At 40.8% G+C, this 27,776-nt stretch overlaps 1 protein-coding gene across 1 annotated transcript in view; it reads right to left on the bottom strand.

Annotated features, from left to right (window-relative positions):
• CADM2 (cell adhesion molecule 2) overlaps nucleotides 1-27,776 on the bottom strand; it is a 2,470,210-nt gene that overhangs the window by 1,187,762 nt on the left and 1,254,672 nt on the right. The window lies entirely within an intron of this gene.

Below are 27,776 nucleotides of genomic sequence, written 5' to 3'. Positions count from 1 at the left end.
CCCTGGTAATTTTGGCCTGATAACATGTACAGAAGTTGACACAAATGGGTTTGAATGGCTACTAAACATAACATCCTCACCTGTGACTTGTAATCAGTGTGTGTGCATAAAAGCTGAGTGAGATTCTGGGATATAGATAGACTCTTGCATCTTTCATTCAGCCACTGACGTTTGTGGATGTGAGTCATGGGGAAAGCAAAATAATTGTCAATGGATCTAAAGGAAAAGGTAGTTGAACTGTATAAAATAGGAAATGGATACAAAGAGATATCCAAGAAATTAATAATGCCAGTCAGCAGCGTTCAAACTGTGATTAACAAATGGAAAATCAGGGGCTCTGTAAAAACAAAACCACGGTCAAGTAGAAAAACAAAAATGTTGTCAACAACTGTCAGGAAAATTGTTCGGGATGCAAAGAATAACTCACAAATAACATCAGTTGAAATACAGGACTAGCAGTGTGGCTGTTACAAGATGCACAATGAGGAGGCACTTGAAGAAAAAAGAAATACATGGTTGATTTGCTAGAAGAAAGCCATTACTTTGCAAATGCCACAAAGTTACTCACCTACAATACGCAAAACTGCATAGAGACAAGCCTCAAAACTTGTAGAACAAGGTAATTTGGAGCGATATGACCAAAATTGAACTTTTTGGCTACAACCATAAACATTACATTTGGAGAGAGGTCAGCAAGGCCTATGATGAAAGGAACAAAATTCCTACTGTAAAGCACGGGGGTGGATTGCTGATGTTTTGGGGATGTGTGAGCTACAAAGTCACAAGAAACTTTGTCAAAGTTGAAGGAAAAATGAATGTTGCACATTATCAGCAAATACTGGAGGCAAATTTGCAATCATGAGCCGGGACGCTGCGCATGGGATGGACTTCAATGTTCCACCATGACAACGATCCAAAACACAAGGCCAAGTCAACCTGTCACTGGCTAAAGTGAAGATTTTGGACTGGCCATCTCAGTCTCTTGACCTCAATATAATTGAGCAACTCTGGGGAGAACTCAAGCGCCAAAAAAGACTTTAAGCTGTTATTGATGTTAGAGGGGGCAATACACGGTATTAAGAAATGGGGTATGTGAACTTTTGATCAGGGTCATTTGGATGTTTTGGGTTGTTATTATGATTTAAAAAGAGAACGCACAATAGTTTGACAATAAATGGCTTCACCCAACCACTAACCATGAGTGGAGAAAAAGTTTTGGTGTTATCATTCATATTCTCTGAAAAACAGCCAAGAAAGGAAATATTCTGCTGGGGTATGTAAACTTATGAGCACAACTGTATACATACACATAAATATAGATAAAACTCTCTCTCTCTCTCTCTATATATATATATCTATATATCTATATATGTAATTGTCTAAGAGGTACTTCTGTCTGTCTGTCTGCAACTTCCACACAACAGTCCGTTAACGCTGCTATTAACCCTGTGTGACCAACTTTTTACTATTGATGCTGCCTATGCAGCATCAATAGTAAAAAGATCTAATATTAAAAATAATAAAAAAAACGAGACCGCAAAGTCATCTGGGTAATTTCGCAATGCATCTCTGGGAACGGAAGCTGGCGGCAGCCACGCTCGCATCGACACAGCTTCGCTGGACGACGGAGGGTGAGTATATAACTATTTTTTATTTTAATTATTTTTTTTAACAGGGATATGGTGCCCACACTGCTATATACTACATGGCCAGTGTTAGATACTGTGTGGGCTGTGTTATATACTGCATGGGCTGTGTTATATACTATGTGAGCTGTGTTATATACTGCGTGGGCTGTGCAATATATTACGTGGGCAGTGTTATATACTGCGTGGGCTGTGCTATATACTATGTGGGCAGTGTTATGTACTACGTGGGCAATGTTATTTATTGCATGGGCTGTTTTATATACTGTTTGGTACGTGGCCTGTGCTATATTCTATGTGGCTGCTATATACATACATATATACATATTCTAGTATACCCGATGCTTTAGAATCGGGCCACCATCTATTATCTATATATACAGTACAGATCAAAAGTTTGGACACACCTTCTCATTTAAAGATTTTTCTGTGTTTTCATGACTATAAAAATTGTACATTCACACTGAAGGCAACAAAACTATGAATTAACACATGTGGAATTATATACTTAAGAAAAAAGTGTGAAACAACTGAAATTATGTCTTATATTATAGGTTCTTCAAAATAGCCACCTTTTGCTTTGATGACTGCTTTGCACACTCTTGGCATTCTCTTGATGAGCTTCAAGAGGTAGTCACCGGGAATGGTCTTCCAACAATCTTGAAGGAGTTCCCAGAGATGCTTAGCACTTGTTGGCCCTTTTGCCTTCACTCTGTGGTCCAGCTCACCCCAAACCATCTCAATTGGGTTCAGGTCTGGTGACAGTGGAGGCCAAGTCATCTGGCGTAGCACCCCATCACTCTCCTTCTTGGTCAAATAGCCCTTACACAGCCTGGAGGTGTGTTTGGGGTCATTGTCCTGTTGAAAAATAAATGATGGTCCAACTAAACGCAAACCGGATGAAACAGCATGCCGCTGGAAGATGCTGTGGTAGCCATATTGGTTCAGTATGCCTTCAATTTTGAATAAATTCTCAACAGTGTCACCAGCAAAGCACCCCCACACCATCACACCTCCTCCGTCATGTTTCACGGTGGGATCCAGGCATGTAGAGTCCATCCATTCACCTTTTCTGCGTCACACAAAAACATGAAGGTTAGAACCAAAGATCTCAAATTTGGACTCATCAGACCAAAGCACAGGTTTCCACTGGTCTAATGTCCATTCCTTATTTTCTTTAGCCCAAACAAGTCTCTTCTGCTTGTTGCCTATCCTTAGCAGTGGTTTACTAGCAGCTATTTTACCATGAAGGCCTGCTGCACAAAGTCTCCTCTTAACAGTTGTTGTAGAGATGTGTCTGCTGCTAGAACTCTGTGTGGCATTGACCTGGTCTCTAATCTGAGCTGATGTTAACCTGCAATTTCTGAGGCTGGTGACTCAGATAAACTTATGTTCAGAAGCAGAGGTGACTCTTGGTCTTCCTCTCCTGGGGCGGTCCTCATGTGAGGCAGTTTCTTTGTAGCGCTTGATGGTTTTTGCACTTGGGGACACTTTCAAAGGTTTCCCAATTTTTCGGACTGAGTGACCTTCATTTCTTAAAGTAATGATGGCCACTCGTTTTTCTTTACTTAGCTGATTTTTTCTTGCCATAATACAAATTCAAACAGTCTATTCAGTAGGACTATCAGCTGTGTATCCACTAGACTTCTGCACAACACAACTGATGGTCCCAACACCATTTATAAGGCAAGAAATCCCACTTATTAAATCAGACGGCACACCTGTGAAGTGAAAACCATTCCCGGTGACTACCCCTTGAAGCTCATCAAGAGAATGCCTAGAGTGTGCAAAGCAGTCATCAAAGCAAAAGGTGGCTACTTTGAAAAACCTATATAATATAAGACATATAAGGCATAATTTCAGTTGTTTCACACTTTTTTGTTAAGTATATAATTCCACATGTGTTAATTCATAGTTTTGATGCCTTCAGTGTGAATGTACAATTTTCATAGTCATGAAAATACAGAAAAATCTTTAAATGAGAAGGTGAGTCCAAACTTTTGGTCTGTATTGTATATATATATATATATATATACATTATAAATATATATATATATATATATATATATATCACCATATTTTCTTGTAGATTTTCTATTTTCTTTACTGTTTTTCATATTTCACTATAGAATATTAATAAAAATGAAAATGGAGTGGTAATAGTGCAGTTACAGCAAATTCTGGTGCGAAACAACTGTTGCTTGTTCACTTTTTGTCTTTTGTCTCTGTATCACATCCGATGACCAAATTAACTGACTTTTATGGAAACGCCAGTGGTAAGTGCTGCTTTTAACTTTGTGTGAAAGAAGCCTAAGTTTTACTTTTATGTACATTTCATTATAATTATTACTTTAATTTTATTTTTTTTATTTTTTTTATCTTATCTTGCTAAGTAGATACATTTCTATGCCTAGCAATGTTCAATTTCTGCACAAAATTTAACCTTCACTTTCTCTTTATGCTTGTTTTCTTTGCATTTAGAGAAAGTGGATCTTAGGAAAATGTGCTTGTTTAATGCCATGTATCTATTTATTTAGCTGGAGTGAAAAGCAAAATTGTTGAAAATATTCATTTTCCTAAGAAGATTTTCACCACTCAATGGAAATTATGATAATAAAATCAATTGCACCAATGTTTCCAGTGAAGAATTTTCTTATAATTCATCTTCTAGAGGTTGCATGATTTTGTATAATGATGTTAGGGAATGTATAAACTAAGAGCATCTGCTAGAGTTACAACAGATGTTACAGAGACAAATAAGCATCAATCTTACATCCATCTAATGCTACCGCTAGAGGTTCACCTCAAGGAAACGCAGCGGAAAGGTTGAAAAAACTTCAGAAATGGTAAAATATCTCTCCCTAATGGTCTTCCTATTAGCACAAAAAAACTGGCCATGAATTCAGCATATGACCTGCTTATAGCCTAGCCAAGGGATAAAGGAAGGAAATGAATCGGTCTAGTACAAGATATTGTAAGTAGTAAGTCATTTATACCACTAATCTTTATAAATGTTGCAGGTGCCTTCTCCTATGGCAATGCACTTAAACATTTATTTAGTAAAGTGTAAAAGAAAGACGAAACTTGGGATTATCAAAGGACACAGATTGTTCAATTTTATTGTTAACTTCACAAAAATGTCATTGCTTTCTTCAAAATTAACACTATTTTACATTATATAATAATAATTACCATTATTAATAAATAGACAATTACATAAGTAGTTTTTAAGAGTGAACTGAATATCAATGACCTGACTCAATTGTAACCTTAGATTTTCAAAGGATTAACACTGCTGGCTCAGACATTTACATGACAGATTGAGCTCGGGCTACGTGCTCAGCCAAAGAAGCTTAAAGTAGCACTCTAGTGAAAATGTTTAACTTTTGCTTTGTGTGACTGGCCTGCTCACACAAAGCCTTTTCCTTTTTCTGATGCATTCCTTCGAGACTCACATTGAGAAGCTCATAGGAACGCATTGAAAAGAAAAACAAAAAATAACCCCTTTGGTTCACATAGAAAACATTGTGTGATCCAGCTAAGCACAGCAAAAGTCACGTGGTGAAGTTGACGGTCAGAATGTTGATGATAATTGGAAAATGCGGTGAATGGTAACTAAACTCTCCAACTTTGAAATTGAAACACTAAGAAGGAAAAGATTTATTGAAATCATATCATGGATAGACAAAGTAATAATATTGAAATGATGAAAAAATGAAGATACATTATTCAAAATATTTCAACTTATTCATAATCAAGTATGAGGTCCACATGTAGATATCCCCGCACTTAAATGACTTGGTTGCTATCAACAAAGTAATTGATAGTTGTTTGATTAATAGTGTTGAGCGATACCTTCCGATATTTGGAAATATTGGGATCGGATTGTATCGGCCGATAGCCAAAAAATAAAGGATATTGCCGATACCGATACCCGATACCAATGCAAGTCAATGGGACACAAATATCGGAATGAAAATAAGCCCTTTCTTTCTTGTACATCCTGTTCCGGAGGGGGAAAGAGTGTGGGTGGTGTGTGGGTGGAGACTGTGTGTCTATGTGGCACCGTGGGGGTCTGTGCAGGCCTGCTGGGGGTCTGTACGGGCCTCTTGGGGGTCTGTGCGGACTGCCGGGGGTCTATGCGGGCCTGCCGAGGGTCTGTAGAACCTCTCAGGGGTCTGTGCGGCCTGCTGGGGGTATGTACGGGCCTCTTGGGGGTTTGTGCGGCCTGCCAGGGATCTGTGCAACCTGCTGGGGGTCTGTACGGGCCTCTCGTGGGTCTGTTTGGCCTGCCGGATGTCTGTGCGGCCTGCCGGGGGTATGAACGGGCCTCTCGGGGGTCTGTGCGGCCTGCCGGGGGTCGGTACAGGCCTCTTGGGGGTCTGTGCGGCCTGCCGGGGGTCTTTGTGTTTGTGTGCAGGCATCGTCCGATGGAAATACAAGTCCCATCGGGCTATGCCTGCTACAATGCCAGTGATTGACACATTAGCCAATGATGGGACAGTAGTAGTCCCATCATCCGGCTAATGTGTTGAATGTAAAAAAAAGAAACTACACACTATATACATACTACATACATGCAACATACTACATACATACTACGTGCATACATGCTACATACATACATACTACATACATACTACATACATACAACATACGTACTACATACATACTACATACATACTACATACATACATACTACATTCATACTACATGCATACATACATACTACATACATACATACATACTACATACATACTACATACAACATACTACATGCATACAACATACTACATACATACTACATACATACATACCACATACATACTACATACATACTGCATACACACAACATACATACATACTACATACATACTACATACATGCATACTACATACATACATATTACATACATACTACATACATACATAATACATACATACTATATACATACAGCATACTACATCCATACTACATACAATACATTCATACATTACATACATACAGTACATATAACATAGAGTATATACTCACCATCACTTGTCATTTTGATCGTCGAAGCCAGTGTCATCTGTAAAAAAGATTAAAATAACAAACAACCAATATACTCCCTGATCCACAGAAATCCACTAGTGTCCCATGACGATCTCCCGTGGAGAACAGCAGTCTCACTTTTGGCATTGCTGTGTGAGAAATTTTCCCATGCATCAATTGCCATAAAGTGAGACTTTGAACTCTAGTAACCTCTCAGTGATGCACTGCAGGAGCCATTGTCTCCTTTCAGTGTGTAACTGAAGGTCCTATAGAGCAGTGACATCACCCGATGTCACTGTTCTATAGGGCTGATCATCATGGGACACTCGTTAATAATTGGACTATGGTGGGTAAGAAGCATACGGTTTATTATTTTACGTCTTTTGCAGGTGCTGAAGTATGGTAAGTATGTTTAAATGAAGAATATTAAAAATACTTTTTTCCTAATGTGTGTGTGTTTTATTACCATTTACTAGTATTGGATTGATAATGGATAGGCGTCTTATTGATGCCTCTCCATTATTAACCCAGCTTAATGTCACCTTACAATAGCAAGGTGACATTAACCCCTTATTACCCCATATCCCACCTCTACACGGGAGTGGGAGGAGAGGGGCAGTTTTTATGCAGTTTTTGGAGTTGTTTTTTGTGCAGTTTTGATGCAGTTTTTGGAAAGAAATAAATAAACGGAAAATGTGTATGATTTGAATGGAAACATGCATGAAAAAATGGATTCGGAGGCCGATTCATCATTTCACATCTTAGTTTCATCCATTTTTTGCTGGATCTGTCGCTGTGCGTTTTTTTACCAGACATCAAAACTGTTCCTCTGTATGTGTTTTCCGTCCAGTGGAAACAGCTTTTTTGATGGATCTGGCAAAAAAAAGGGTGGCCATCAAGCGCAATCCGGTGCTAATACAACTCTTTGAGAAAAAAACGGATCCAGCGGAAAAATACGGATCCTGCAAATGTGCTTGCAGGATGGGTTTTTAACCCATAGACTTTTAGTCTTAGCAACGGATCGCGACAGATGGCCACACGTCGTGTCCATCGTGCAACGGATTCGTTGTTTTTTGGTGGACCGTCGGCACGAAAAAGCGTTCAAGTGAGCGTTTTTTTGTCCGTCGCATCTGCCATTTTCTATCGCGCATGCATGGCCGAAACTACGCCCCCTCCTCCCTGGTCTTCAGAATGGGCAGCTGATGCGTTAAAAAACTGCATCCGATGGCCCACGTCATGCACAAATTTCACAACGTGCGTCGGTATGTCGGCCCGACGCATAGCGATGGACCCGTACCGATGCAAGTGTGAAAGAGGCCTTAATGAGCGTTTAATTATAAAAAATGGAAAAAAACAACGTGGGCTCCTGCGCAATTTTCTGCACCAGAGGGGGAAAGCCGACGGCCGGAAGCCAATATTTGTAGCGTGCTATGAATATCAGCCCGCAGCTGTCTGCGTAGCCTTTACTGGCTATTAAAATAGGGGACCCCCCAAAAAAATGACAAGCGGTCTCCCTATATTTTATATCCAGAAAGGCTATGCAGACAGCTGCGAGCTGATATTCATAGCCTAGAGAGGGGCCATGGATATTGGCCCCCGGCTACAAATACCAGTCTGCAGCCACCCCAGAAATGGCGCATCTGAAAGATGCACCAATTCCGGCACTTAGCCCCTCTCTTCCCACTCCCGTATAGGGGTGGGATATGGGGTAATAAGGGGTTAATGTCACCTTGCTATTGTAAGGTGACATTAAGCCGGGTTAATAATGGAGAGGCTTCAATAAGACGCCTACCCATTATTAATCCAATACTAATAAATGGTTAATAAAACACACACATTAGGAAAAAAGTATTTTACTATTCTTCATTTAACCATACTTACCATACTTCAGCGCCTGCAAAAAACATAAAATAATAAACCGTATACTACCTGTCCACCGTAGTCCAATTATTAACGAGTGTTCCATGATGATCTTGGGTGATGTCACTGCTCTATAGGACCTTCAGTGACACACTGACAGGAGACAATGGCTCCTGCAGTGCATTACTGAGAGGTTACTAGAGTTCAAAGTCTCACTTTATGGCAATTGATGCGTGGGAAAATTTCTCACACAGCAATGCCAAAAGTGAGAATAGGGATTATTTTTTTACAGCGCCGGAGGAATACAGTGCGGAAGGATACCTTCCTCCCGTCATTGTGTTCCTGGAGCCCCTAGAGAGCGGTCGCATCAGCTGATGCTACTGTTCTCCACGGGAGATCGTCATGGGACACTCGTGGATTTCTGCATATCAGGGAGTATATTGGTTGTTTGTTATTTTAATCTTTTTACAGATGACACTGGCTTCGGGGATCAAAATGACAAGTGATGGTGAGTATGTACTCTATATTATATGTACTGTATATCTGTATGTATGTATTTTATGTAATGTATGAATGTATTGTATGTAGTATGTATGTAGTATATATGTATGTATGTTAGTAGTATATTGTATGTTTGTATGTATGCAGTATGTTATATGTATGTTGTATGTATGTGGTATATATGTTGTATGTATGTAGATTCAAGATTCAAGATTCAAGGTTCAAAGAAGCTTTATTGGCAGGACCAAATACGCATCAGTTTTGCCAAAGCAAGTGTATAAAGGCAATAGGGATAGGGACTGTGGGGATGTTAGGTAGGAGCTGTAGGGAAGGTGGATGGGGGCAGATCCTGGGTAGGGGCTATAGTCCATGGCATAGGGGAGGTGGATGGGGCAGGTCCATTGTGGGGGCTATAGTCCATGGCATAGTGGAGGTGGATGGGGCAGATCCATTGTGGGGGCTATAGTTCATGGCATAGGGGAGGTGGATGGGGCAGGTCCAGGTTGGGGGCTATAGTCCATGGCATCATAGTTCTCTTTCTCTGTAGTATGTATGTAGTATGTATGTATGTTGTATGTATGTATGAATGAATGTATTGTAGGTATTATGTATGTAGTATGTATGTAGTATATATGTAGTGTGTTGTATGTATGTAGTATGTATGTATGTAGTATGTATGTATGTAGTATGTATGTAGTATGAATGTAGTATGTTGTATGTAGTATGTATGTAGTATGTATGCAGTATGCATGTAGAATGTATGTAGTATATTGTATGTAGTATGTATATAGTATGTATGTAGTATGTATGTAGTATGTAGTATGTAGTATGTATGTTGTATGTATGTAGTATGTATTATGTATGTAGTATGTAGTTTTTTGTTTTTTTTTACATTCAACACATTAGCTGGATGATGGAACTACTAATATCCCATCCTTGGCTAATGTGTCATCAGTGCCTTTGTAGCAGGCATAGCCCGATGGGACTTGTAGTGCCATCAGACGATGCCTGCACACAAACACAAAGACCCTCGGCAGGCCACACAGACACAGACCCATGAGAAGCCCGTACTGACCCCGGCAGGCTGCACAGACCCCGGCAGGCCGCACAGACCCCCGGCAGGCCCGTAGAGACCCCCGGCAGGCCCGCACAGACCCCCGGCAGGCCCGCACAGACCCCCGGCAGGCTCCTTGGTCAATTGAAAAAATAACCATACCCAGGGGTATAGATAGAAAACATGGGGCACCAGAGGAGAACTCCTAATTGGGCCACCAAAAAAATAAACAAATAAATAATTGTCAGGGTCACAGCACAGCATATCTCACAACTTTCCAACTTACTTTACATAGTAATTTTCCTCCAGCTAAAGCACAAGACTACTCTTTCATTGCCCCCATAAAAGTGCCCCCCAAATGCAGTATGATACCCCCATGGTGAAGTCCCCTATATGAGCCTTAACTTTCACAGTATAATGTACCCCACCTCAACTACCAAGTCAAAGCATAGTGACCCCAACACAGTATGATCCCACAACTGTGACCCCCACACAGTCATCTTTGCAGTATCATAGGACTAAATACATTATAATAGCCCCACACTGTATAATGGCCTACACTAGCACTCCAAATAGTATAATGGCCCCTACACAGCCGTCCACACCTCTGGCCATAAGAGCGAGGAATGATGATGGAGTAGGAAATGTCAGCAGATGCTTCTACATCTATCATTCTGTGTGGGCGCTGACAGGAAAAGGGGTGCCTGGAGCAGGAGCTGACAGGCCCAATAGCAGTGGCATGGTCTGTCACCATAGGCGGTATGCCACTGTCCATAACACTTGTTTCATGATCATGACCAAATCATTGTAACACCGAGCTGTTACCAAGGTGTGTATATTTTTCCACTTGGTGCTTGGTACAGAGTAAATCCAGATGTTTTGAAAATGTTGGTCTATTTTTTTCATAATTTACAGATCATTAGCACATATGTATATTGATTCTCTGATTTCCATAATTCCTCAAGTTTTCCTTCTCAAAGTTGCAATTTCAAACTAGATGAGTCCATAGGAGATTGTACAATATAATAACTACAAAAGGACAGAAAGCAAAAACATGGGAGTGCTATTTAAAAAAAATATAAACTTTTTTCACTAAATGCAGCCAAATAGTGCTGATTCAAAATTATTATTATTGTGTGCATACAGCTCAAATGCAGATCAATATGCAGTCATTTTACAGACCAAAAAGAGACCTGGTGCAGTCTAATCCTTTAATCTTAATATTCTCAATTGGTCCTTTACTTCTTGTTAATAAATATTTTCATAATTTTTGGAAGAAAGCAGTCAGATTTTTTCAAATCCTGTACTACATCTTTAAAGCTTACCAAAGGCAGATGTCTAGTTTAGCCAACCAATATTTCAGTTAAAGAGATTATGCAAAGCTAAAAAATCATGTTTCGCGGTTTGTGTTAACTGGCGTTGCCAATACACTTAGCAAGCAAGCCTCTTCAGATATATCATGGACACAAAGAGACAGAGTGTGAGCTCTTTGCCAAATCTTTTTTTTGTTTTAGTTTTTTGTACTTTGTACAAACAGGGGAATGGTACCTCTTTTGGGCATTAGATTTTGTTCATATAGCTTCCCACAGTCAGGTGTCTAAACAGTCGATAATCGGCCCTGCTCTGAACTTATCTATTTTGGCACCTTCTGATAACTCTTATAGTTCACATCCTCAATTCACAAGTTCAATCTCAATTGGGTACAACTTGTCATGGTGGGATGGCTTTTACCTTTTTTTGATCAAAATACTGTCAGTTAAGTACTCCATGTTAATTACATGTAATATTTATTTTTATTTATTTACTTATTACAGTGAATTTGCTTATTTTGTATTTATCTTTGGTCCTGACTGTTAAATGGCCATGGGTTTTGTTTTAGTTTTTGAACTTTGTACATACATGGGTGTGGCTCCAACTTTTTGGGCTGCTAATTTTGTGTATATAGCTTTCCACAGATAGGTGTCTGAACAGTCAGGACCCAGCCCTGTTCTTATCTATTTTGACATCTTTTGACACATAGCAAGGTGAACTAAAAGGGTCAGATACTGTCTCAATTGGGTACATCTAGTCCCAGAGGGAAGGCTTTTATGCTTTTTTGCTAAAAGCAGTTTTAAATAAGTACACTATGTTACATACATGCACTAATACTATTTATTCATTTACGTACCACAATGTCTTTGCTCATTTTGTTTTTAGCTTAGGTTCTGTCTGTCAGATACCCATAGCATACGAGCTAAGCTCAGAACTTCTGGGACCCTGTTAATGTGACTGAAATTGAGTCATTCATTAGGCTTTGAAAATAAGTGTATATTATTAGTTTTTTCTTTTAACTTTTGTAGGACACAGAATTTTTTTGGTATTAGTCAACCACTTAAATTAAAGGTAGTTCTCTCTTTAGGATCTTCATTTCCAGGTTGGAGTGACTTGGAGGACCTATTTCATCAGATCTTTCATTACACAGAAAAATCATTAGTGATCAATGAAAAGACAATATCTCTAAAAATCTCTAATTTTCCCTGTGATTTTGTATCAAGGGGATCAAACACAGCAATTATTAAATGTAAATTACAGCTAATCATTTGGGGTCCCAACAGAGGAAGTGATCGTCAAGGGTTCTTTCCAATGAATAGGATTTTCTGAAGCATACAATCTCTTTGAAGAAACACTCAAGGCAAAACTTTGCTTTCGATGTTTGCATTCAAATACCACTAATAACAGCTGATCAGTTGTTGGGTGTTGGACCCCTATAGATCTGATATTGATTACGTATCATAGGGAAAACTCATCAATATCTAGGTATTAATCTCTTTGTGTTTCAAAGTTATTACTAAAACATAATGAAAGTTACTTAATTGTAATATTTATGTGGACTGAGCATCAACGGTTTAACTTTTCAAACTTGATTAATGAAATATCACTTTTAGCTAGAAAAAAAAGGTTACAATTTATTCCCAGCACACATAAAAGTTCTGCGAATTACCAATCATTATGTATTTCTTCTTCTTCTCAACAGAGTGACATTTTCTTTCTATTTGTAATAAATAATGAATGTCAGTTCAAGTTTAATGAAGCACCACTGCCTTTGGTTATTTTATGCTTCTACCATTAGTAATCAGTGGTAGATTTGATAGCAAAAGTAGAAGATTAATAGCTAAGAATGAAAATGTGTTTTATAGACAAAACATTTTAAAGCAATGATGACCATAAATGAGGTGATTAAGAGACACAGCCTGGTTTATGATATATGTGTGTACTGGTTGGTTCGGTAAAGGAAGCCAGAGTGGTTATGCACAAACATTCTTCAACTTAGATATTCCTTATTAATAAGAAAGTCACATCTTCTTAAGCTTTCAATAGATTAAGATATTTTTACTCAATGTCCTCATGAAAGTCCGTAGGTTTTCCTTAAACCTTTTTAGAAGTGGGCTTCAACAATAGGATCACAAAATGTCCCTATTCCCCTGAGATGTCCAGCAGTCAACTATAATTTTTTGAGATTGGCTTTGTATGAACCCAGTAAAATGATGGCACACCACACTTTATTGACTTAAATTATGGCCATTGTGCCATAAGTGACTGGGTTAGTCCTAGTCATTGCTCGAAAATTCGAAAAAGGTAAGAACAAGCTGAAAACCAGGCAGGTAGCTGCAGCGCCAGAGGTGAGTGGAGCGCTAAAGATAGGTGAGTATAATCTTTTATTATTCTTTAACAACTTTGCCTTGGGATCTATAAAGACCTCAGAGCATAATAAATGCACTTGCAGCTTGTACTGAATTTTATACTGGCCAAATCGAATCTGCCAGCTCATTGGAGCGATTCTGCCTGAAAAATATTTTGGAAACCTCTCTCATCTGTAATTGTAAGAAGTATTAATAATAAGAAGAAGTAAATGCAGCTCAATCACCCTGGTGTCAGAGATCAAGGCTCTCACAAGTACTAAATTAGACAAAGAGTATAATCAGGAAAAAACACTCTTCTTTATTTAGAAAATTACGATTCAAAACAACGACCATAAAAAATGCACAAGATAATTATATGAAAAAGGGAGAACACACTCAAGTTAATGTGTTTTGAATAAAGATGATTAGGAATCTTTATCCAAAATATGTTGAATAGAGCATGCTCTTGTTTTTATGTAAATATCTTGTGTGTTTTGCATGGTGAATGTCTTAAATAGTAATTTTATGGAATTTTCAAAGTATTTTATCAAAAAGTTTTCATGCTGGCTCTATTTTTCATCTTCCTTTGTAGCATTTTTAATGACCTTTAGCTCCATCTGGAGCCATAGCAACTTGATGGATAAATGATCTGTAGGCAGAACGATCTGGTACAAACAAAGATAGGTCAGTTAGGGTTTTCTCCACCATTATCTTGATAGTCTAAAGAAATTGTGTTGCTGGTAGTGTTGAGCATTCCGATACCGCAAGTATCAGGTATCGGCCGATACTTGCGGTATCGGAATTCCGATACCGAGATCCGATACTTTTGTGGTATCGGGTATCGGTATCGGATACATAGAGATGTGTAAAATAAAGAATTAAAATAAAAAATATTGATATATTTACCTCTCCGGCGGCCCCTGGACTCAGCGCGGGTAACCGGCAGGCTTCGTTGTTCAAAATCAGCGCTTTTAGGACCTGAGAATCACGTCCCGGCTTCTGATTGGTCGCGGGCCGCCCATGTGACCGCCACGCGACCAATCACAAGCCGCGACGTCACCGCAAGCTATTAGCGCGCTAATTTTTGAAAAATGAGCACGTTAATGACTTTCAAAGACGTAGCGGCTTGTGATTGGTCGCGGCCACGCGACCAATCACAAGCCGCGACGTCACCGCAAGCTATTAACGCGCTCATTTTTAAAAATGAGCGCGTTAATGGCTTTCAAAGACGTAGCAGCTTGTGATTGGTCGCGTGGCCGCGACCAATCACAAGCTGCGACGTCACCGCAAGCTATTAACGCGCTCATTTTTAAAAATGAGCGCGTTAATGGCTTTCAAAGACGTAGCGGCTTGTGATTGGTCGCGTGGCCGTGACCAATCACAAGCCGCGACGTCACCGCAAGCTATTAACGCGCTCATTTTTAAAAATGAGCGCATTAATGGCTTTCAAAGACGTAGCGGCTTGTGATTGGTCGCGTGGCCGCGACCAATCACAAGCCGCGACGTCACCGCAAGCTATTAACGCGCTCATTTTTAAAAATGAGCGCGTTAATGACTTTCAAAGACGTAGCGGCTTGTGATTGGTCGCGGCCGCGACCAATCACAAGCCGCTACGTCCTTGAAAGTCATTAACGCGCTCATTTTTAAAAATGAGCGCGTTAATAGCTTGCGGTGACGTCGCGGCTTGTGATTGGTCGCGGCCACGCGACCAATCACAAGCCGCTACGTCTTTGAAAGCCATTAACGCGCTCATTTTTCAAAAATGAGCACGCTAATAGCTTGCGGTGACGTCGCGGCTTGTGATTGGTCGCGTGGCGGTCACATGGGCGGCCCGCGACCAATCAGAAGCCGGGACGTGATTCTCAGGTCCTAAAAGCGCTGATTTTGAACAAAGAAGCCTGCCGGTTACCCGCGCTGAGTTCAGGGGCCGCCGGAGAGGTAAATATATCAATATTTTTTATTTTAATTCTTTATTTTACACATCCCTATGGATCCCAGGGCCTGAAGGAGAGTTTCCTCTCCTTCAGACCCTGGGAACCATGAGAATACCTTCCGATACTTGATGTCCCATTGACTTGTATTGGTATCGGATATCGGTATCGGCGATATCCGATATTTTTCGGGTATCGGCCGATACTATCCGATACCGATACTTTCAAGTATCGGACGGTATCGCTCAACACTAGTTGCTGGTCTTCCTCTTGTGCTTTCTATTTTTCTGACCATGATGTTCTTCTCCAGTGATTGCTCTCTTCTTATGTGTCCAAAATAGGCAAGTCATAATTTGATTTGATCCTTTCTTTGCCTGACATGTGGGGCTTGATTTGTTCCAAAATTTATTTGTTTGTACTTCTTGCCATCCAGGGCACGGATAAGATCTATCTTCAGCACAACATTTCAAAGGTGTCGATTGTTCTCCTACCTTGTAGCAGCATTACTTACCTGTTAAATACAACTTCCCTACAGCACCACTTTCTTGGTTCTTCTCACTGGCGAATAAGCACGAGACTATTGACTGGCTGCAGCAGTCATGTGTATCGATGACTCATCATCCCCATAAACAAATAGTGAGGAGAGCACCAAAGTAGTGGTGCTTGATCAATAGGGAATTTAACTGGTTAGTAATGTTTCCTTTATTATTTTATGCACTGTAGGAGATATATTTTTTGGACTATTCCTATATTAATAATAAAATCACAGTGACTACTACAGTCATTTGCATATGAGCCCAATTTGATCAAAATGTTCATCAAACATCAAACTTAGAGGTTTAATTTATATTCTATACAGTATATCACAGATTAAATCCAATCTGCAAAGATTAACATTTTCAAATCTTTCGAATTTATCAGGGAAATTTGATTTGCATAGTAGTTGTTAATTGCATATTGAATGTTTATTATTTCCAGAGCCCAGAGCATAATAAACATAGGAATTTAAAAGACAAATAGTAATACTTACCTCACTGGTCATCTGTCCTTTGCTCCCACATAATGCCATCTGCGATATTTCTTTTTCTCTTCCCTTCATGCTCATCTTCTTCAGTCTATTTCACCTTAGACCTTAGTTTCGGACTTGGCTAGGCCTCTGACCTCCCAGCAGGCTGCAGGACCAGCGGGACAGGTCAGCGGTAAAGTGACTAGCAATTTAAAAAAATAACACTTTGCAGGCCTTCTTAGGCTCAGCATAAAGGCTGCCATCTTACTGGTAATTTGCTGAAAGCACAAAGAGTAACCATTGCAAAAATTCTGTATTCTACAGAATACAGATTGTTGTAAAATTTGAGCAGAATGCAATTCCACTTGAAAAAATTTGCACATCTGTAGAATTCTATTCAATATGTTAGTAGTACAGTTCAAAATTCATATACTCAATGTTTGCATATACTATATATACTTGTGTTTTCATTTTCCACGTACTAAAATTAGATAAGACATGTATCCCAGCGGATTGTTAGCTAGAAATTGATTAAAAATATTTGAATTGTATTTTGAAGTCGTCTGCCAAAATAGCCCAGTGGCAGCTTTAGTGTTTGCCAAGAAAGTGAATCAGATTGAAATAGCTTATTATGTGTATATCACAGAAACAACAGCAAGCATAATCCGTGCACACTCCAGCAGATAGTGAGATTTGTTGTGCTCAAAACAAGAAGTTTTTGAAACCACAATGAATTTTACTTCCAAGAACAGTTTGCAAACAGCACTCAGAAAACTAACCAGAATTAAGGTATTTAAGGTGAATTAGCTCTGCTAGAACACACAGCTGAGTCTAACGTGTTGGAAGTAAAGAATCTAAAAATATGCACTAATCAACGTTTTGATGACTTTGCTTACAGAATAATCAAGCAAATTAAATGAGAACTAATTTTCACCACAACGCTTTTACCGGATGGGCAAACTCTAGACTTATGATATGTATTCTTAAGTGGTCAACATAATTTCAGACAACTTCATCTCATTTCATACCTAATGTGCTAAATAAGCAATCAATCACTCCAAAGTGCATGTCACTAGGCTCTGTTTACTAATCCTGTTTTCAAGTGTAATCCATCTCTAGCAGCACAGACAGTGAGACAGATTATAGGAAGTGAGGTTGAAGTTCATGCACCTATAATGTTGTAAGAATGCAAATAAAATGATCTGTCTACCAAAAAAGAGTAGACAGAAAATTACAATGTACAAAGAAGAGATGAGCAAATGAATATTGCTGAAAATGATTTCTACTACCATTTTTTTGTAAAAAAAAACAAAAAACCTTCAATCGTCAAAATATGGATTTTTTGTTATTCACTTTCACTGGAATTCAATACAATGAAATCACCAATTTTCTGAACCGTTTTGAGCCATCTAAAGGTACCGTCACACATAATGATATGGTTAACGATATCGTTGCTTTTTGTGATGTAGCAACGATATCGTTAACGAAATCGTTATGTGTGACAGCGACCAACGATCAGGCCCCTGCTGGGAGATCGTTGGTCGCTGGGGAAAGTCCAGGACTTTATTTCGTCGCTGGATCACCCGCTGACATCGCTGAATCAGCGTGTGTGATGCCGATTCAGCGATGTCTTCTCTGGTAACCAGGGTAAACATCGGGTTGCTAAGCGCAGGGCCGCGATTAGTAACCCGATGTTTTCCCTGGTTACCATTGTAAATGTAATAAAACAAACACTACATACTTACATTCCGGTGTCTGGTCACGTCCCTCGCCTTCAGCTTCCCGCACTGACTGTGAGCGCCGGCCGGCCGTAAAGCACAGCACAGCGGTGACGTCACCGCTGTGCTTTACGGCCGGCGCTCAGTCAGTGCGGGAAGCTGAAGGCAAGGGACGTGACCAGACACCGGAATGTAAGTATGTAGTGTTTGTTTTTTTAACATTTACAATGGTAAGCAGGGTAAACATCGGGTTACTAAGCACGGCACTGCGCTTAGTAACCCGATGTTTACCCTGTTAACCCGGGGACTTCGGGATCGTTGGTCGCTGGAGAGCTGTCTGTGTGACAGCTCTCCAGCGACCAAACAGCGACACTGCAGCGATCGGCATCGATGTCTAGATCGCTGCAGCGTTGCTAAATGTGATGGTACCTTAAAGGTTAAAAAAATGTAAAAAAATTGCTGTACTCACCTTACCTATTTAGTCCCTTCGCTACTCACTGCCACCCATACAGTCCTTGCAGCATCTTTTGATCCCTAAAACTCACGATGAAGTCTTCTGAGTGTAATAGCACCTGGTAGGATTTTATGCAGGCACAAAGCGAGAGCCAAATATTCTAATGTGAATGATGAGGGATCATATGATGCGTTGAGGACTAGGTGAGTGGTGGTGAGAAGTGGAGGAGCAGGAAAGGTGAGGGGAGGTTAAGAATATATATGTATATGTTTTTACATATTACATCTATTATGCCCTCATTTCTAGAAAGAATAGCATAATAAGGGACATCAACTTCTCCTTGAATCAAATTTCCTGAGATTAATTGCACATGCAGACAAATTAAAATTTTAACTAATTCGCTCATCTCTAGTACAAAACAGGAAAACAAGGCAATTCCTTAACACATTGAACTAGAAAGTGCACCAAAAGCAGTTTATATTTTTGGAGGAAATGAGGACAATAAAAACATTCTTTCCTACTGAATTTCTGTGAATGCAGAGATGTCCCTTAACAAGAATGTACTTTTTTTTCATCATAATATCATCATCTGATTAGACATATTTTCACTTAATTTTTCTCACATTGCTGCAATCCGCCACCCTGTCTACTCCAAGTTAAATATCATCTTTAATTGTAGATTTAAAACTTTTTCTGTCTGATATTAGAGTACAGTAGTGGATATATCTAAATAGCAAAAAAAAAGCATAGATGTACTGATCCTCTTCGCCACATGAATGTACTTTTAACATAGTTTAGACAGGAAACTGTTCTTTTCACAGCATTAAAAATTGGAGTCCACCAAGCTATTCAACAGGCATATGCTATGATAAAAAGTTTTACAAAATGAAAGGTGTCCACTTTTGTATCACTTTAAAGTTGCAGGTTGTTTTTTTTTTGCTAACACGAGTTTTGGTCAAGCAGAAAAAAATAAAATACAAGCTTCAAATTCATACCCCAAATGGGTGATATGCTTACCGATTTATTTTACGTCTTTTCATAATCGATTTCAAACCAAAATACTTTTCTACTAATGTGTTAAAGTTGAGAATACAATGACTCTGCCATGCTCTCATATGCTGCACTTTGTAATCTACAGACTTTTTCGAAAACGTGGAAATTTATAGTCTCTAAGAGGTTAAAATCCAACATCTGTTCCTACGTTGACATGCCAGCTGATAAAAAGGAGAGGGGTTACCATGGATGGTGAGATAATAATTAAACATATGTTTTGAGAGCTGCTCATATGGTACAAGCAAACATTGGAGATGGAGAGAATCTAACAGGCAATCCAGCCCTCACCAGCTGTAATTAAACCACAACCTCTATTACTTGCTGATGAATATGTAGCATTATGTCCTACATATGCGCCTTTATACTACATATGGGTTTCTGACTGATGAGGATCAGACTTGGGATGCTGAAACATTCCCTCATTTATAGTTTATCACATTATTATTGCAACATAATTTTTCTGATGTACCAGAGCTGATTTTGAAATTTAACTCATAATCATTTCGATATCATGATAACTCTAACAAAAAAAGTTCAAGACAAGATTTAATCACAATCATGCATATATATAAAATGATGTACTAAATCACAAGGGTAGCAATACACATGTAAGAGAAAGAATAGTTATCACAAAGAAAAACTATAAATGTAATTTGAAATTCAACGTGGAAAAATAATAATTTATATTCACAAATTTAAGATAATAGATACAAATCAAGAGCATAATACCAAAAATACACAAAGATGAAAAATATTCATGATTTATTAGAAAGATGAGGGTTTCAAAATAAATGCAAGAAAAAGGCAACATAATCGGAAGGGCAGAAAGAATTCCATGAATGTATAAATATAATCCCAAAAAATAAGGGGAAAGTGTAAACTACACGTGTGACTTTGAAGGTTCAATGTAACAATAGTATGAAATAAAGTTGAGCAAATCTGGCCCAGGAGGAATCTGTGCCAGCATATGAGGTCACAATGTGAGTTATGATCTTTCAATGTTGACCAAACAGGTGACAGTTAACATTCAGGCTGCAGAGGTGAGAGGTGAACAGAATATAAGTATTTCTTTGTGTTTTTAACTTTACGATAGCCCTTCTCAGTGAAGAAAATGGTATTTTGGAAAATACATATTTTTGAAAAATTTGTGTAGAATTCAATTTCACTCACATTTAATAACTCATCTCTAGTAAAAATATAAAGACTGAAAATCATTACTGTTAGGAGTTGAGTTCCCACCACTGCACAGGGGGATCTCGAGCCATGTCTGCTGCGGTCTCACAATCTGCATCAGCCGCAGTGGAGCCTGCTCAGCCGAGACGTTGGTCCCAGCGTCTTGCTCAGTCTGATTCTGAGCAAAGGGTTATTGCTGCCTTTCCACGCTCTGCCATTGTAGCTTGTACTGATCAGCAGTGAGCAGACGTCTAAGGGACTAAGTCCTGCTTTTCCTCTTTTGAGCATGCCCAAAGGAAGACCTCTCAGTGGATGTCTGGGGTCACATGCTCAAGTACTGCAGTAGCTCCTATTGGTCCTCTAGGAAGGTCCTGAAGTTGCTCAGTTACTGTAGCAGTTCTCATTGGTGTTGTGAGTGAAAGTCGCTCTTTAAACATCCCCTCCCTTGTGTTTGAATGCTCGCGTAATCTAGCGCCCGACTTGTAACCAACACTTGTACACAAACAACGTCTATTGCTGTGACCGCCAGTGCGGCACCGTATGCTATCACCGCGCTTTCCAAACCCAAGTCTGGGTGGTTAGTGGTGTCCACCAATGCGGCACCGCATGCACTTTTGTGTTACTTTAATTATTATTTCCGTTACGTGCAGTACTGCGGCCCTGTGATGCAACAGGGTTCGCTTCTTACACACAGGGTGAAGCTAACCCGTGTGTGTATCCTCATTGTACCGCCATATAGTCCGTCATTGCTGAGCTGTTCAGGCTACTAGTGTGGCTGAGGCAGCTTTACCCACTGCCATCTCTGTTCCGACCTTATCTCACCTCCCGCTGCCTGAGAAATACTCTGGTGACAGTAAATCTGGTAGGGGTTTCATGAGCCAGTGTGGTATACACCTCGAGCTCCTGGCTGCACAGTTTCCCACAGAGTGGGCAAAGGTGGGATTTATAATTTCTCTGCTGTCGGACAGGGCATTGGAGTGGGCTACGCCGCTGTGGGAGTGCGATGATCATGTGGTGCAGAGTGCTCCTCAGTTTTTGAGCACTCTGAAACAGGTCTTTTTAGGACCCCAAGTAACCCATGATAAGGCGCTCCAACTGCTGGCATTGACTCAGGGTTTGTCCATGGTCAGCCATTTTGCCGCCCACTTTCAGACATTAGCGTCTGAGCTGGAATGGTCGTATAAAGCCCTTATCCCAGTATTTTGGAGAGGGCTGGCTGACCATGTGAAGGACACATTGGCCACTAGGGAGATTCCCGCCACACTGGAGGAGCTCATAGCTACGAGTATGTCAACCCTCATCGACCTTCGTTTTCACGAGCAAAGGTTGGAATGAGCCCAGTGTAGGCAGAGATTTCGGCTGGCTCCCACCTTCGCCAAACCTCAGGAATCTCCGTTCCAGGCTTTAGAGTCACATGAGATCATAGAGGTGTTGCGTACGGGATCTAAGTCCCGGTCCGCTCGTACACTTATGGTCTGTCATGTTTGCTGGCAGTCAGGACATCTTGCCTCCAAGTGTTCACAGTGGTCGGGGGAACGTCGGTGTCTAGTGGCAGTTGGAGGATGTACACTAGACATGGAGACGTTTTCCTCTAAATTGTCCTTCAAGGGGACAATTACCATAGGCCCATCTACTCTTATGGTAGAGCTTTGCCTGGACTCCGGGGCGGAAGGCAATTTCATGTAATCTGCCTTCGCCCAGTGTCACGCAATACTCCTGGTGATGCTCGCCAAACCTGTGACCGTTCGAATGGTAAATAGGTCGACACTACCCTCACAGATTACACATCAGACCATTCCATTCACTCTTTCCATGTCTCCATCACATCAGGAGATTATATCCTTATTAGTCATTCCTGAGGGAATTGATGAAGTCCTGTTGGGGATACCATTGCTTTGCTATCATTCTCCTCATATAGAGTGGTCCTCAGGAAAATTTTTAGGATGGAGTAAATCATGTGAGGATAGATGTCAGAGGGAGTGCGTTCAGGTTGCTTCTACAGAGGTACCCGCAAATCTTTCCTCAGTCCCCAAGCACTATAAAAGCTGCGGAGACCCTTCTGCCTCACTGCCCCTATGACCCTATAACTGTCCTATTGACCTCTTGCCTAGTGCAGAGCCTCCCTGGGGTTGAATCTATCCATTATCTCTCCTGGAGATGGAGGCAATGTCCCAGTACATTCAAGAGAATCTGGCAAGAGGATTAATTAGGAAGTCAGTGTCACCTGCAGGAGCTGGGTTCTTCTTCGTACAGAAGAAGAATGGAGAACTACATCCATGCATAGACTACAGGGGTCTTAACACCATAACCATTAAGAATAAATACCCACTACCACTGATATCAGAGCTTTTTGATAGGCTATGGTGAGCAAGGGTGTTTCCTAAGTTAGATCTGCGGGGTGCTTACAACCTGATTCGTATCCGTGAGGAGGACGAATGGAAAACGGCTTTTAACACCAGGGATAGGCAATATGAATATCTGGTGATGCCCTTCGGGCTCTGTAATTCCCCAGCCGTTTTCCAAGACTTTGTGAATGACATCTTCCGGGAGATGCTCACCACCTCGGTCGTAGTCTATCTGGATGATATTCTCATCTACTCTCCAGATATTGACTCCCATCGGAGAGATGTTCACAAAGTCTTCGACCTCTTACGGGCAAGCTCCCTCTATGCCAAGTTGGAGAAGTGTGTGTTTGAGCAGGAGTCCTTGACTTTCCTTGGCTATATCATCTCTGCCCAGGGATTGGCTATGGATCCTGCCAAGCTACAGGATGTGATAGCTTGGTAAGAACCCCATTCTCTTAAAGCGGTGCTGCGCTTTATGGGGTTCATTAATTACTATCGCCAGTTCATCCCACACTTCTCAACTTTGGTAGCTCCCTTGGTTGCCTCACCTAGAAGGGGGCAAATCCCAAGTTGTGGTCGGAGGAGGTCTCCAAGGCCTTTCTCTCAATTAAGTCACAGTTCGCTAGTGCTCCCATCCTACATCGCCCCGATGTAAATAAGCCATTTATTATGGAGGTGGATGCCTCATCCGTTGGTGCTGGAGCAGTCCTCTTCCAAAAGGATGCTCAAGAGTGGAAGTATCCTTGCTTCTTCTTTTCCAAGACCTTCTCACCAGTGGAGAGGAATTATTCAATCGGGGACAGGGAGTTGCTAGCCATGAAGTTGACTTTCTCAGAGTGGAGACACCTCTTGGAGGGAGCTCGTTTTCCCTTCCAAGTGTTCACAGACCACAAAAACTTTGTGTACTTACAGATGGCCCAGCGGCTGAATTCTCGCCAGGCTAGATGTCCCTGTTCTTCTCCCGGTTCCATTTCACTATTTATTTTCTTTCTGGGAAGAACATTCGTGCCGACACTCTCTCTCGCTCCTTAGTGTCATCTGAGGAGGAGGAGGAGCCTCGGCTTATTGTCCCTTCTGGGAGTCTGAGAACTGTGGCTCTGATTTTGGTAGAGTCTGTGCCCCCCGGTAAGACTTTTGTTCCATCTAGTTTGCGACCAGAGGTTGTCTCTTGGGCTCACTCATCCAGGGTGGGTGGACATTTTGGTACCAAGAGGACATCTGAGCTTTGGGCGAGAACGTACTGGTGGCCGCAGATGGCCCATGATGTCGGAGACCATATTCGGGCATGTGTCTGCTGCACCAAGAATCAGTCTCCTCGGCATTGGCCTGCTGGGCAACTTTACTCCCTGCCAGTGGCAGTCAGGCCCTGGGAGATGGTCGGGATGGACTTTGTGGTGGGCTTACTCAAGTCTCATAACTGCACCGTTATCTGGGTTGTCTCCGATCATTTCTCTAAGATGGTGTACTTGGTGCCACTTCCACTGTTACCTTCTGCACGGGCCTTGGCGGCGTTGATCATTAAACACATTTTCCGTTTACATGGCAATCCTGATAACATTGTCAGTGACCGGGGTCCCCAGTTCGTGTCTCGGTTTTGGAGAGAGCTCTGTCGTTTACTCAGCATAGAACTAAATCTATCCTCTGCATTTCATCCCGAGACGAATGGGTTGGTAGAGATGGCCAACCAGACTCTGGTGACATATTTGCAACATTTTGTCTCTGCGTGGAAGGATGACTGGGCATCTTTGCTACCTTGGGCATAATTTGCTCTGAACAATGTCGTAGCCAATTCCACTGGGCAGACTCCTTTTCTCCTTAACTACGGCCAGCATCTGCGTGTCCCTGTGCCCATGCCAGTGTCATCCACTGATTCCAGGGTGGCAGACTGGGCAGTGGAGGCACGTGACATTTGGGACCGCACAGAGGATGCCATTTGGGCTTCCAAGGAGAGACGGCGCTTCTCTCCGACCTTCGCTCCTGGCGACTTAGTGTGGCTCTCCGCCCATAACATCAGACTGCAAGTTAAGTCCACTAAGTTTGCGCCTCGCTACATTGGTCCGTTCTAGGTTCTGGAAGAGGTTAACTCTGTGGTCTACGTTAAGCTATTCCTCCATGCCTTGGTATCACCGACACCTTCCACGTTTCCCTCTTAAAGCCCATCTATATGTCCCGGTTTTCTGAGTCATCTGCCGGGACATCAGGTTCATCCACAGATGAGTACGAGGTGAATGCTATTGTGGGGTGCAAGGTAGTGCATGGCAAAAAATACTTTCTGGTGGACTGGAAGGGCCACAGTCCTGAGGATAGAACCTGGGAATCTGTAGAGCACATTCGGGCTCTGCTGCTCATTGCAGCCTTTGAGCATGGTGAGGCCCAAGGGGGGCCCTAGGACATCCCCTCCCTTGTGTTTGAATGCTCGCGTAAGGTGGATGATTGTAATCTAGCGCCCTACTTGTAACAAACACTTGTACACAAACAGCGTTTATTGCTGTGACCGCCATTGCGGCACCGTGCGCTATCACCGCGCTTTCCAAACCCAAGTCTGGCTGGTTAGTGGTGTCTGTCAATGCGGCACCGCATGCACTTTCATGCTACTTTATTTATTATTTCCGTTACGTGCGGTACTGCAGCCCTGTGATGCAACAGGGTTCGCTTCTTTCACATAGGGTGAAGCTAACCCGTGTGTACATCCTCATTGTACCGCCATATAGTCCGTCATTGATTAGCAGCAGGTTCCATCTCTGCACAGTGGACCCCGGGCTGAGAATGCACCTTATTCCTTTTCTCTAATTATTTGGTGCGTTCCGCTAGCCCTAACAATTACCTGGTAGTTTTTAGTAATCAGTCATATATAAATTGCAGCTTTATGTAAAGCCCAAATACTAATAGCACTTGACTACACACCATACTTACTAACATCAGTCAGTCACAGTATTTCATAGAATTCACAATGAGTCACATCATGCATTAGAGGCATCAAGTAAATTCATACCTTTGCTGAAGCTTTAAAAATGAACCCTCCAAAATGGCATCAGCCCAGATGAAGGTTTTAGCTTCACCTTCTTCCCCTTGCTATTCCTGCTATATTTTTAATATATTTTTTACTTATCTTTTGGCTTATATTTCCTCACCATTGTATACTTCTATATAAAAGCAACCCATGTAGTTTGTACGTTATATCTATTTACTGGACTGTTTTATACATTCATGCAATTCTCTGTGCCTCACTGATGATGTCTCCATTAAATTATACTCGGCCTTAAAACTTTATATTTCTAATAAATATATGTGCCTTTTTTATGTTATCTATGGGCATTTTTTGTGCAATCCCTTTATTTGTTAATCTGTACATTATACAATTTGTAGAGTTCTACAGAAAAATGATTGAACTGCTCCTTTTTTGGAGGAAGACTGTGATTGATGTTACAACACTACATGTGAAAATAAGCAATTTTGGAATATATCATCTCAGAGAAATCTGCTTCTTTCTCCTCGTAGACTGATCTTTTACTTTCAGTTCGCAAGGAAAACCTGTCTTAATTGAATATAAATTTTCACATTACTGAGATAGAAAGTTGCTGTTCATAGAATTATATTAATTAGGGAGGAGATAGAGGCAGACACATATATTCTGCTACAAGTTCTCCTGAATTAAAAGGTACTATTTACAGCAACACACTCGACTGATGTTTGGTAGTTATGCTAAGGGCAAATTACCTTGTGTTATATGACTGTAGCTGCAATTTTGTCAGTAGACTACTTGTGGCAATTTTGGCAAATTAAAAATGGGGGCTTCCTTAATGCTGCTTTTCCAGAATGATGTTGAGATTGTCAAGCAGCTTAAAAAAACTTTACTAACTTACATTAGGTGAGCAATTAATATATTTTAGGACTGTCTAAGCCCTTCTTGAAGATAATTACTGTACATGTAGCAATTGTCTTGACTAAAGTACTAGTTGAGCTTAGAAACATATTGATCACAAACCTACATAAAGTATAAATCACAGAAAGTGCCTGAGAATTCACAACATCATTCCAGAGTAGCTGCACCCCATTTTTCATTTGCCGAACCTTTACGGAAAGAATACAAAGTTGGAGCAGATGAACTTTGCTTTCCGACTTTGACTAGCTTTGACTCAGCATTGGACACTTAGAAACTTAAAAAAAAACTAAGATTTAGATAAAGAGTAATGTGTAATGATAACTTTCATAGCCATGGCTATAAAAGTTCATCAGTTTGAACCTATGACTTTCCTACCGTATTGATTTAACCAAAGCCTATGCTTGTCTTACAGTATATGCAAAAGCAATGGTATCAGCTTCTTACCAAAGATGTCCATGG

The sequence above is a fragment of the Ranitomeya imitator genome, chromosome 3 (genome assembly GCF_032444005.1).
Source record: "Ranitomeya imitator isolate aRanImi1 chromosome 3, aRanImi1.pri, whole genome shotgun sequence".
Lineage (NCBI taxonomy): Eukaryota > Metazoa > Chordata > Amphibia > Anura > Dendrobatidae > Ranitomeya > Ranitomeya imitator.
The sequence above is the reverse complement of the archived record's forward strand: the minus strand, read 5'-3'. Positions and strand labels throughout refer to the sequence as shown.